The sequence below is a fragment of the Gorilla gorilla genome, chromosome 4 (assembly GCF_029281585.2).
Source record: "Gorilla gorilla gorilla isolate KB3781 chromosome 4, NHGRI_mGorGor1-v2.1_pri, whole genome shotgun sequence".
In the NCBI taxonomy this organism is placed as follows: Eukaryota; Metazoa; Chordata; class Mammalia; order Primates; family Hominidae; genus Gorilla; species Gorilla gorilla.
In genome coordinates, this window is record NC_073228.2 from 109,151,275 (window position 1) to 109,164,846 (window position 13,572).

Here is a 13,572-nt window from a genome sequence, read left to right on the forward strand (position 1 = left end):
CATATTCTTCAATGGAACTGAATTTTTCCAGAGTCTGGTTCAGGAAAGTAAAGAGAGAGTTCAGAACTGCCATGTGAATCATCACGTCCTCACTGAAAGCCATTTTTAATATTCATACAAACTCTCTAGCTAAACTCCAGCTGATCTGAAAGAACTCTCAATTATAGTCAAATAGGACAAACTATTTTTTTTTTTCTTAAAAAGGATACAGTTTAATTTATCTATATTTGCTGACAACCATTTCCACAGCCTGGGAGTTACTTTCTTTCATTCTCTGCTGTTCTCAAATTGGCACTTTCTTTAAAGCTCAGGACCAATTGTATCTTATCTGTGAAACATTTTTAGTTTTCTACTTTCTTCCCATTTAAAAATTCTTGGATGAATACTCAGTGATTTTGGACGAAATACAAATGTTACAATATTTTACATGGCATGGAAAATTTTTCAGCTTCTACCATTCTGGCTACCTGAAGTTTCCCAATTTAGTGTTTTCTATGCTGTTTGCTTTTATATATCTGTACTTTTGGTAATACTTTAGTTTTTACCTACAAGATAGTATTCCAGTCTCACTTAGAAATCTTTCCTAACCAATCCCAGGATCGGATTTAGGTGTCTCTATTATGCACTCTACCAATAACAGCAAATCTCCACTATAGCATGTTTTTCTGTGTTGAAATCACTTACCCTCTTCTGTGTGTCTTTCTTTAGCTGTTGAGCTACTTAAGAGATTATATTATATATGTATTTTTATTCAATAGAGCACTGTAATTTTTAGACTTACATTATTTGCAAACTTAACAACTATATATTTGCCTTCCCTATCTAGGTCATTTATAATGATTATGTCCAGAAAAATACAAAAAAATTAAAACACCAACTCTAAAACTTTTCTTTAAACTGGCACTGAGCCATTCATCAGCAGCGTTTAAATAAGTCTTTTAAATCATTATTAACAGGATCAATTTTACCAGCATCTAGTTCATATAGAGCTTTTTAATCTCAACAATAACAAAGACACAAACAAAAACTCGTCAAATTTCTCAAAAATGTTACACCTAACATTTTTAATATTTCTAAATCCACTAATTTAGAAACTCTCTAAAATTGAAACAATGTTGAACTAACATGATTTCTTTTTTAATGAAACCAATAATGTGCCTAGTCATTTAGCTAAATGTCAAAAGTATCTTTTTAACCCTATTTTTTGGAAGAAATGCCTAACAGCACTCTTTCAAATTCACTTAAAAATTCCTATTACTATTTACAAATCTTCATTCATGTTTGTGTTTAAAGAGACATAACTTTGGGTGCCTCTGATTGCTTCTATGACAATGAATTGATTGATCTTGTTTGTCTTCAAATTTTAAGGGTTTTAAAATTATAACAACACTTTTTCTTAACTCTAATTTTATTTATTTCTCTTCACAAATGTAAGGAGTTCTTTTTTAGACATTTATACAAAACAGTAACAATTATTATCAACCTATTGTTTCCCATACCAATATAATTATTAACTATTCTGGGAAAAAAAATTAAAACCTCCAGACTATCAAAATTTTAATGAGAGGTTTTCAATCTGACATGCATATTAGACTCACCTAGAATATCTTAAAAAGAATATCATGACTAGGCCCCACAAACAGGGGATCTGATATAATTTTCCTGAGATGGGTCAGACCATGGGTATTTTTTTAAACCTCCCCTCTGATTTTAAATTTCAGGCAGGGTTTTAAGCCAGTGCTCTGAAGAAAGCAATCTGTTTTTCTTTCTTTCCGGGCTGTTACAAAGACACATTGCCATAATTTGCTCCTGGATCATGATCCTGTGACTCTTTGGGGTTCTCATTTTTTAATGTAATAAATATAATTTTTAAAAAATAAACATTTTAATTTACTGTAGTAAACTATAATTTTAGCAAAGGAAAATACATGAATAAATTTATTTTTAGAGTGAGACGTTTTTATAGGTAAAACTAATCTTACATACAATATCAGTATTCTGTGAGTCTTCCAAATGGCCTTGTCAACTTCTTTACATACATTTATTCTCTAGTTACTTAGCATGTGTCTCCATCTTCTACATCATCTAGATTAAGTATTATCAACTGATTTACCCTACACAGAAGCAACCAAAAGAGTACTCATTCCCTTTAAAAATAAAAAGTAACAATAATAATAATAATGATAATCACAATAAAAGTGAGGAATTACTTGGAAATAATTTAAAAACTAACAAAAAATTATTGAATAATTCTCTCCCAAAAATGAGAAGAAATGGAAAATGATTTCTTGGGGTTCTTGCAAAAATTAGAAGAAATATATGTAATCAACTATCATAAAAGTGCCTAAAATTGCCCCTTATACATATTATTATTCTTTACTGATTAAAAATAGCCCTGCATTTAGAGATTTAGAGTAATTTTGTAGTTTTAGTATCAGAAGAAAGTGTAAGTGAATTTTAAATAATGTCCTTAAATAATGCAACATTTCATGTAAACACTATTATATAATATAGATTCTGAGATACCAAGATTTTTAGGCCTGACCTTACCATATTCTCCATATAGTACTAACATCTAAATGAGAAAAGTTTTCATAAAAACTTATATTTATAAAATCACAATGTGAGTTTTTCAATTTCTTTGTCTGAGTAGCTTAAAAAGACAGGAAACATTGTTATACATCACTTATGTTAATATTTTCCATAACTATTATCCAACGTGCGACTAAAGATTAATCAAAATAATAATACGTACATGAATAAATAGGTCAGTATTTAAAACTATGTCATTAGGTTAACTTTCCCTTTACAAAGATTAACTTTCGGCACTGAGTTCCCCCAAACAAAAAAAAAAATTATAGAAATAATCTATTAACTCTCAGGTGGCAATCAATATATAAGCATTTTCAATTTATTTAGCTTTCAAGGACTGTTAACATAAATGTGTCTATGTTACTTTCAATATGCCTACAAAGAGGTTTAAAAAGTACCAATCTTTTTTCTCTGCAAAGAGCATTATTTTCTTTCAGCTGTGCACACCCAGTATTAGACAGGACTAAAACAAAGGAGCATCTTGACTCCTTGGGCTGTCATAGAATTCAGCACAAGCTCTGTGGAAATTTTATACCTGTTAGTGTCTTGCCATCTCTTCTATGATCAGTTAAGGTCTCATTACCATCATCTCTTGTATGTGGCTCCCACTTTAACATCAATGCCATTCAGCATATCATTCACAGAATAAGCAATTCACATTTTAATTACCTTTCACCCAGCTGCTTAATTTTTTCCCTTTCTTTCATTTATTCATTTAGTTGCATTTTACTGAAGTGTAACACATACAAAAATTGCATAAATTATGACTTCTCCCACCTTTTTACAATTAATTTCCAGGAATACTATCTATGCATAACAAGTATCTAAATATTATAAACATGTTATTTTCCACTGGTAGCAATCCATTTTACTTTTTCCTAACACTTTGAAATAGGGTCTTGCTATGTCACCCAGGCTGATCTCAAACTCCTGGACTACAGGCACAGGCCACCGTGCTTGGCTTTCCGTTTTCTTTCTTAATAGTGTCTTCATGAAGGAAAGTTCTACTTTTAATTTATTCTTGCATATTAATCTTTATATTTAATGCTCTTTCATGACTGCTTAACAAATTATATTTATATCCCAAATTGATTAATATTTTTCCTACATAATAATGCTTCAGAAAGCATTATTACTTTTATTTTTACCATTATTTCAAAATTCATTTAGAATTAATTAATCTTGTATGTTATACGATATAGAGGTCACGTTTCATATTTTTCATGTAGATTAAGCACCCTTTCTTGAAAAAACCATCTTACCTCTACTGCACTGAAATATCACCTTGGCTTTAATTCAATTTAATCCAAGTGAATGTATATGTGGGTATGAATCTGTTTCTAGACCCTCTCTTCTGCTTCATTGGCATATTGGTTGTTATGCCAGTACCATACCACCTGTCTCAATTACAGATGGATTATAATTAACATTTTTTAAAATGGTTAAATAAAATGATCAAATCTAGAAACCTTTATTCCAAGATTTTTTGTGGAGTCTTTTAATATTACATTATATTATGTAGATAACATATGACTGTATTTTCTATTTCTCCTTTAGTAAATTTTGATATGGTTGGTGTTTTTCAGCAAGAAAATAAAAATGGTACTCAATAATAATTGGATTTGCCTCAAATCTATAGATCATATTATAACAATTGACATATTCATAATATAGAATGTTATTTAAGAAAAAAGGTATAATATTTTATATAGTTACATCTTAAAAATTATTTCAATATTATCTTGTAGTTTGGAAGAGATGTCTTACATGTCATTTGATAGCTTGCTTTCTAGGTGTCAAAAAATTTTGATGATATTTTAGAAGGCATTATTTCTTAAACATAGTACAGTTATTTGTTGCTGGGATAAAAAGAACACGATTATATTCTTTATGCTGACCTTGTAAACAAGTGATTTTGCTAATATCCTTATTAATTTGGAGGAGGATAATATATTTTTAGAAATACATATTATAATATCTAAATATTTTGTCTTCAATAACAACAAAAAATTATAAGGTATTCAAAGAAGTAGGAGACTAGGACTCATTAAAAGAAACAGTATAAATGGAGAGAAATCATCCCTGAGGAGGATTAGACATTAGAATTACTGACATAGACTTTAAATAAATTTTCTTTAATGTGCTTAAAAAGCTAAAGGAAACCATGGATAAAGAACCAAGGAAAGCGGGACAATTGCACAAAATATACAAAATAAGAATATTGATATAGATAAAAAAATTATTTAAAGGAAACAAACAGAAATTCTGGAGCTGAAAAGTAAAATAACTGAAATTAAAATATTATTTGGGGTTCAACGGAAGATTTGAGCAGGGAAGACGAAGAATCTGAATTTGAATATACAGCAAGTGTAATTATCAAGTCTAAGCATAAAGCAAAAAAATGAAAAAAAGTGAACAGAAAAAAAGAGCCTAAAGAATTCGTGGGACATAATTAACTAGGACAATATGCACATTTGAGAGTGCTAGAAAGCAAGGGGAGAAAGAAAGAATATTTTCAAGAATAATGACTGAAAATGTTTCAAATTTGATAGAAGACATTAATCTACACGTTCAAAAAGCTCAAAAACTTTAAGTAGAATAAGCTCAAAGAGATCTACACTAAGACACATTATAACAAAACTTCTGAAAGACAAAGACAAAGAGAATCTTAATAGCAGCAAGAAAGAAGTGACTCATTACCTACTAGGCATCCTCAATAAAAGTAAGAGATTATTTCTAATAAGAATCCATGGAGACCTGAAGTGAGTGAGATGGCATATTTAATGCACTGAATGAGGCCAGTCACAGTGGTTCATACCTGTAACCTCAGCTACTCAAGAGGCTGAGGTTATAGAATCACTTGAGGCCAGGAGTTCAAGCATATTCTGTGTAACACAGCAAGACCTCATCTCTAAAAAAAAAATTTTTTAAGTGGTCAATGAAAAGAAAACTGTCAACCAAGAATTCTCTATTCAGCAAAACTATACTTTAAAATGAAGGATAAATTAAAATAGTCTCAGATAAACATAATCTGAGATTTGTTACTATTAAAATTGCCCTTCAAAAAATGCTGAAGGTAGTCTTTTGGGTTGAAATGAAAGGACACTAGACAGAAACTCAAGTCTATATAAAAAAATTAAAATAATAGGTATAGATAACTGCATGAGAAAATATAAAAGCAAGTATAATTGAACTTTTTGGTTTTTAACACCACTTCATGTTTTGACAATACTTAAAAGAAAAAATGTAAAAATAATTTAAAAAATATGTTATTGGACACATAAAGAATAAAGAGGTAATTTTGATAGCGACAATATAAAAGATTTGGTGAAATCAAAAAAGCAGAGTTTTGTATGCCATTGAATCTCTAAGCTGGCTTCACTAATTTTGGTAATTTGTTGTCTCTCCACCCATCATTAATTCTGTTTTCATATTAGTCTCTCTAAAAATCAAATTTACCTTGTTAATTTGTCTCTGTTCATTTGTTTCCTGATTCACTAATATCTTACCTGTTCTTATCTTCATGTTTCCATTTCATCTACCATTGTAGATTTAGTATGCACTTCTTTTTCTAATTTCTTAAATGGCATAATCAGATTATGTCTCCTTTTTTATATATGTATTTGAGAGTACAACTGTGATTATATCAAGTTGAATCTTATTAATTTTTATGATATATACTTATTAACATCTCTTCCATTCAAAATATTTCCTAATTTACATTGTATGTCGCCCATATACTGGATTTATCTTTTAGTAATTATCAAGTCTGAGATTTCAATGTTTTTAGAGATTCCAATGTTTCTAACCATATCCTACTGTAGTCAGACAACATCATGTTTTATTATTTGAAATGTATTAGAGCAATTATGTTGACAGTTTTGGAAGACGTCCCATTTGCATGTGGTAAAACGGAAATTTTTCAATATTGAGATAATTTTTACATTTATAAATAAGTTTATATTGGTAAATTTTATTATATGCATCTTCTATATCTGTCATAATTTGCATTTATTTGCTTATCTTATTAAGGATGATCTTGTTATTGTCTTTTTTATTCTCCTCTTCAATCATTTCTTTCTTTTCTCCTTTTACTTATCCTCCTCTTCCTCTTCCTCATCCTCTCCTTCTATCTCTAATCCTCATAAATCTCAATGTCATGCACAAATTTGAATAGTAGAATTTCTATATATAAAGAGAGACAGTGGCAAGGCTTATGCAAATCTGTCCCTAAAGTTCAGAATTTCAGAGAACCTGAGAAGCTGAAGAAAGAGGCTGACAAATTCAGTTTCTTAAAAAGAAACATTTGGTAGCGACTAACAAACAGAAACCATGTCTATATCTCAGGTGACTGTGAGACAAGATAGGGGATCCCTGTGTCATTAGTCCCTAGACCCTGGGCTTATATATCATAGGTAAGGTGTCTGCAGGAAAAGCAAGAATACTATATGAATCTACCTAAAGACAGGATTTATGGTCAAGGTTGTTTTGGCCTAAAGATTTGTAGTAAGAATATGCCCTTATAAAAGGAACAATACTATTTGCATGGATATTTTTGTTCATTTAAATTTGATAAAATTACTAATGCAGTGGGCTTAATAATCTATAATAAAACTATTCATTTTTCTAATATAAACTTGTTAGTTTGTTCTCTCATTTTAGTTCTTCTTGTGGATTGATCACATATAAAGGCGTACATTTGACAGGAAGAAAAGTTTCACAATATTAATCTAAGATCCCACATCAAAAGCCTAGAAAGCAAAGAGCAAAATAAGCATAAGACAAAAGGAAGGCCAGAAATAAGAATTATAGAAGAAAAAAATATAATTAAAAGCAGAACAATGATCAAGAAAATTAATGAAACAAAAATGTGGTTGTTTAAATAAGGACAATAAAATTGATAAAGTTCTAGCACGATGAAGTAAAAAGAGATCAGAGACAAATTATCAATATCAGGACTGAGAAAGGAAAATTACTATACAAGCCACAGACATCAGCAGGACAATAAAAAAAAAACACAGTTAGAAATTCTACACACCTAAGTTTGAGAATTTAGATGAAATGAATCAATCCATTCGACAACAAAACTACCACTACATATCTAATACAAAAGAGATAATTTTATTAGCTCTATAACTCTAAGAGATTTAAATTTATATTTTAAAAATTCCCCAAAAGAAACCCCAGCTTACATAATTTTAATTAAAAATTCTACCAAACATTTAGGGAAGAATTAACATCAATCATATCTCAAGAAACAGAAGAAGAGGAAACATTTCTATTCATTTTAAGAAGCTATGAATTTCCTGATATCAAACCAAAGATAGTATAAAATGGAAGAATACTGAACAATATCCATAATAATTACAAAGACAAAAATTATCAATAAAAATTACATAGAATTCAGAAGCATATATAAAGATTAAAACACACAAAGAATTGTTTGATATAGTTTGGATATTTGTTCCTACCTAAGTCTCATGTTGAAATGTAATCTGCAGTGTTGGAGGTGGGGCCTGGAGCTGTTTGCATCATGGGAGTGGGTCTCTCATGAATGGCTTGGCCATCCCCTTGGTGATAAATGAGCTCTCACTCTGAGTTCACATAAGATCTGGTAATTTAAAAGTGTATGTCACCTCCTGCACTATCTTGCTTGCTCCCATTCTCGCCATGTGACATGTCTGCTCCCCCTTCACCTTCCACCATGATTGAAAGTTTCCTGAGACCTGCCTAGAAGTCAAGTAGTTTCCAGTACCATGCTTCCTGTAAAGCCTGCAGAACCATGCACCAATTAAACCTCTTTTGTTTTTATAAATTTGGAGGCCATATATCTGACAAGGGGTTAATATCCAAAACATATAAGGAACTCATATAAGGGTTAATATCCAAAACATATAAAGAACAATTGAATAGCAAATTAACAAATTACCCCAATATATAATGGACAAAGCAGCTGAATAGGTATTTCTCCAAAGAAGATATACAAATGGCCAAAAAATATATAAAAATGTGTTCAACATCTCTAGTCATCAAGGAAATGCAAATCAAGACCCCAATAATGTACCCCCAAAACAAATCCCACTGCTATTGCTGCTATAATTTGCTGTGAGACCGAGGTGTGAGCTAGTCACACACCCCACCGCTTCCTACCTATGCTGTTCTCACTAGTGTAGTCTCATCCTCCCCAGTGGCAGGCCCACAGTGCAACCACCACTGCCCCCACCTGAACATTTTGCCATAACCTAGGGACCATGCTGCCCCTGCCTATCACAGCTAGTGCCTGAACACATTACCAGGGGCCTGAAGAGAAGCCACTGGCCTGGTTCTGTTTCTCTAGTACCAAGCACACCATGAAGAGGCTTGAGGGTTGTCCATTCCAATTTGCAGCTGTGGGCACCTGAACACCACTCCTATGGTCTGAGATCAGGCTGACCCAACCTGCCAATTCCACCACAGCTGGCATCCACCCACATGTGCAACCTGTAGGCCAAGAAACTAGCCCATCCAACCCACCACAGCCACCATTAACACCATTTCAGACCACTGGATTCCAGGGGGTTGCTCCACCACTGCTACTGCCATCATAAACATCATACCCACTGCCCAGGACCTAAGAACGTGCTCATATTTCCACCCCTCTGCTGCCACTGCTGGCATCCAAGAAATCCACCTGGAGGCCCAAAAATTGGCCTAGACCCACTAACACTGGAGCCACCAGACTCTGCTCTGAGGCTCAAGGACAGGCACACTCCACCTATCATTGCCATCGCTGAGGCCCAAAGACTGGTCCCATTGGCATCTCAGCCCCTGGCAAAACTGCACCACAGCCTCCAATAATAACATACCCTAAGAGAATGAGGAAATCAAGATATCACTGTCACAACTTACAGCCAAGGAAAACATACAGAGACTACACTATTACATGCACCTGTAATCAAAACTAAAATGCTCTATCCAACCAACACAACAGATACATATTTATGAAAAAGTTGTTCCACATGAAAGCAAATTCATAAAATTGGAAGAAGTATCTGTGACACCAGATGCACCAATATAAATTTAAGGACACAAAAACACTCAAAAAACAAGAAAATGTGACACTTTCAAAGGAACACAATAAATCTCCATTATTAGAGCCCAATCTAAAGGAAATTCATTACATCCCAGACACATAATTCAAAATATTGATTCTAAATAAGCTCAGGATTCTGAAAAGCAATACAAAGAATTCAGAAAAACAACTTAGGATATGAACAAAAAAGATATTTTATATAAAAAAATCTGGAACTGAAGAATTCATTGAATTAAATACAAAATACATTTGAAAACTTCAACAGTAGACTAAATCAAGCAGAAGAAAGAATATTAGAACTTGAAGACAGGTCACGTGAAAGACAAAATAAAGAAAAAAAGGAACAAAAAAGAACAAGTCAAATCTTCGTGATATTTGTGAAAATATAAATCAAACAAACATTTGAATTCTGGGTGTCTCAGAGGGTGAAGAAATAACGATCGCATTGGAAAACCTATTTAACAAAACAGTAAGATGAAAACTTCTCAAGTCCAGCAAGAGATGTAGACATCCAGATAGAGAAGGCTAAGAGAGCCCCAAACAGATATAACAGAAAAAGGTTCTTCCCATGGTACATTATAGTGAAATTGCCTAAAGTCAAGGAAGAAAATAGGATTATAAAATAAAAAATAAAAACAAAAACAGAAAGGCATCTAGTCACCTATAAAGAAATTCCCATCAGAGTAACAGCAGATTTATCAACAGAAAACTTACAGGCCAGGAGAGGATTAGATGACATATTTAAAGTGCTGAAAGAAAACAATTGCCACTTGAGGATTATGTTTAACCATATATATATGTATATATAAAATATCCATCAGGACATAAAATATTCTCCAAGAAAGGCCATATGTTAGACTACAAAACAGGCCTTAATAGATTTTTAAAAATCAAAATGATATCAAATATCTTATCTCAGAACACAGCAGAATTAAACTAGAAATAAATACCAAGAGAAACTTTGGAAATTATACAAATGCATGGAAATGTAACAACATGTTCTTACACAACCACTGGATGAATGAAGAAATTAAGAAGAAAATCAAAACATTTATTGAAAAAAATTAAAATTAAAACACAAAATACCTAAATCTATGGATTACAGCAAAAACCATGCTTAGATGGAAATTTGAAACAATTAACACCTACATCAAATAAGTAGAAGGATTTCATGTAAACAACTTAGGAATGCACCTCAAGGATCTAGAAAAGCAAAAACAAATCTAACCTGAAATTCACAGAAGGAAAGAAATAATAAAAAGTGCAGAGCAGAACTAAACAAAAATAGAGGCTAAAAAAGCAATACAAAGTATCAACAAAACAAAAACTTAGTTCTTCAAAAAAATGAACAAAACTGATAAACCACTAGGTAGACTAACTCAGAAGAGAGAAGATCCAAATGGTCGAAATTAGAAATGAAAATGGAGACATTACAACTGATACCAAAGAAATACAAAAGATTATCAGAGACTATTATAAGCAACTATATGCTGACATCTTGGAAAACCTAGAGGAAATGGATAAAATTGTCTAAATATACAACCTACTAAGACTGAATCAGGAAGAAACAGAAAGCTTAAATAGACCAATAATGCTTAGTGAGGCTGAGTCAGTAATAAAATGTCTCTAAACAAAGAAAGCCCAGAACCACATGGATTTGCAGCTGAATTCTATTGAACATATAAAAAAGAACTTGTAGCATTCCTCCTAATATCATTTTTTAAAAATTGGAGAGGAGGGAACTCTCTCTAATTCATTGTAAAACGTCACCATTACTCTGATATCAAAACCAGGCAAGGACACAACAACAAAAACTAAAACTGAACAGTATGCCTGATGAATATAGATGCAAAAATCATCAACAAAATACTAGGAAACAAAATCCAATAGCACGTATAAAAGATAATACACCCTGGCCAAGTGATATTTTTACCCAGGAATGTAAGGATGGTTCAATATATACAAATCAATAAATGTGATACAGCACATCAACAAAATGAAAGACAAGAAACATATGATCATCTCAATTGATGCAGAGGAATGTATTTGCCAAAATTTAGTGTCATTTCACGATTAAAAATCTGAATAACCTAGGCACAGAAGGAACAAAAGTCAAAATAATAAAGGTGATAATTGACAAACCCAAAGCTAATATCATATTAAGTGAGAAAAAGCTGACAATCTTTACTCTAAGGTATAAAACGAGTCTAGTATTATCACTTTCACCACTCCTATTCAATAGAGTAATTAAAGTCCTAGCCAGAGCAATCAGGCAATAAAAAGAAATAAAAGAGGAAATCAAATTGTTCCTTTTTATGGCTAACCTAATCTTTTATATAGCAAAACCAAAATATTCCACCAGAAATCTCTTAGAACTGATAAACAAATTCAATAAAGTTGCCGGATACAAAATTAACATACAAAAATCAGTAGAATTTCTACACACCAATAAAGTAAACAAGGCAATCTCATTTACAATAGTTACCAAAAAAATACATAGGAATAAATATAACTAAGGAGGTAAAAGATCTCTGCCAGTTAAACTGCGAAACACTGATGAAAGAAATTGAAGAAGATACAAATGGAAAGAGATTCTATGCTCATGGATCAAAAGAATAAATATTATAATGGTCATATTGCCCCAAGCAGTATATAGATTCAATGCAATCTCTATCAAAATACCAACATTATTTTTCACAGAATTAGAAAATACAATTCTTAAATTTGTAGAGAACAAAAAAGGATCCCAGGTAGCAAAAGCAATCCTGAGCTAAAAGAACAAAGCTTGAGAATGACACTACCTGACTTCAAAGTATATTACAAGACTAGAGTAAGCAAAACAGCATGTCACTGATATAAAAACAGACACATGGACCAATGGGAAGAATAGAGTCCAGAAATAAATTCATATATTTACAGCCAACTAATTCTCAATAAATGCACCAAAAACATACAGAAGAATGGGCACCTTTGTCAATAAATGGTTCTGGGAAAATGGTAGATTCATAGGCAGAAGAATGAGAGTATTCTTATCATTTACCATATATAAAAATCAGCAAAAGATTGAATCAATACTTAAACATAAGACCCAAAACTATAAAATTACTAGAAAAAAATATAGGGGAAACCACTTCAAGGCATGAGTATAAGCAAAGATTTCATGGCTGGGACATCAAAAGCATAGAAAACAATAAAAATATTAGACAATGGAACTATGTTAAATTAACTCTGAACAACAAATGAAAACAATCATTAGAGTAAAAAGATAACCTATTGAATGCGAAAATATATTTTCTAACTGTATGACAACAGACTAATATCTATAAAAGGAACTCAAACAATTCAATAATAAAAAACTAATAATCCAATTGAAAAGTGGGCAAGAGACATGACTACATGAATAGGCATTTCTCAAAAGAAGACACACAAATGGCTCATAGATATATAAAAATTCTCAATTTTCCTAATCATCAGAGAAATATAACCAAAACAACAGGATATATCAACTTACCTTGGTGATATGGCTTGGCTGTGTCCCCACCAAATCTCAACTTGAGTTGTATCTCCCAAAATTCCCATGTGTTGTGGGAAACACCCAGGGGGAGTGAATCATGGAGACTGTCTATCCTGTGCTACTGTCATGAGAGTGAATAAGTCTCACGAGACCTGATGGGTTTATCAGGGGTTTCTGCTTTTGTTTCTTCCTCATTTTCTCTTGCTGTTGCCATATATATCTGTATATCATAGGGATACCTGCACTCTCATGATTGTCACAGCACTATTCACAATAGCAAAGATAAGGAATCAACTTAACTGTCCATTGATGGATGAATACATAAGAAAAAAAAAATATATATATATACACATACATACATATGGAATACTATTTGGCCATAAAAATAATGAAA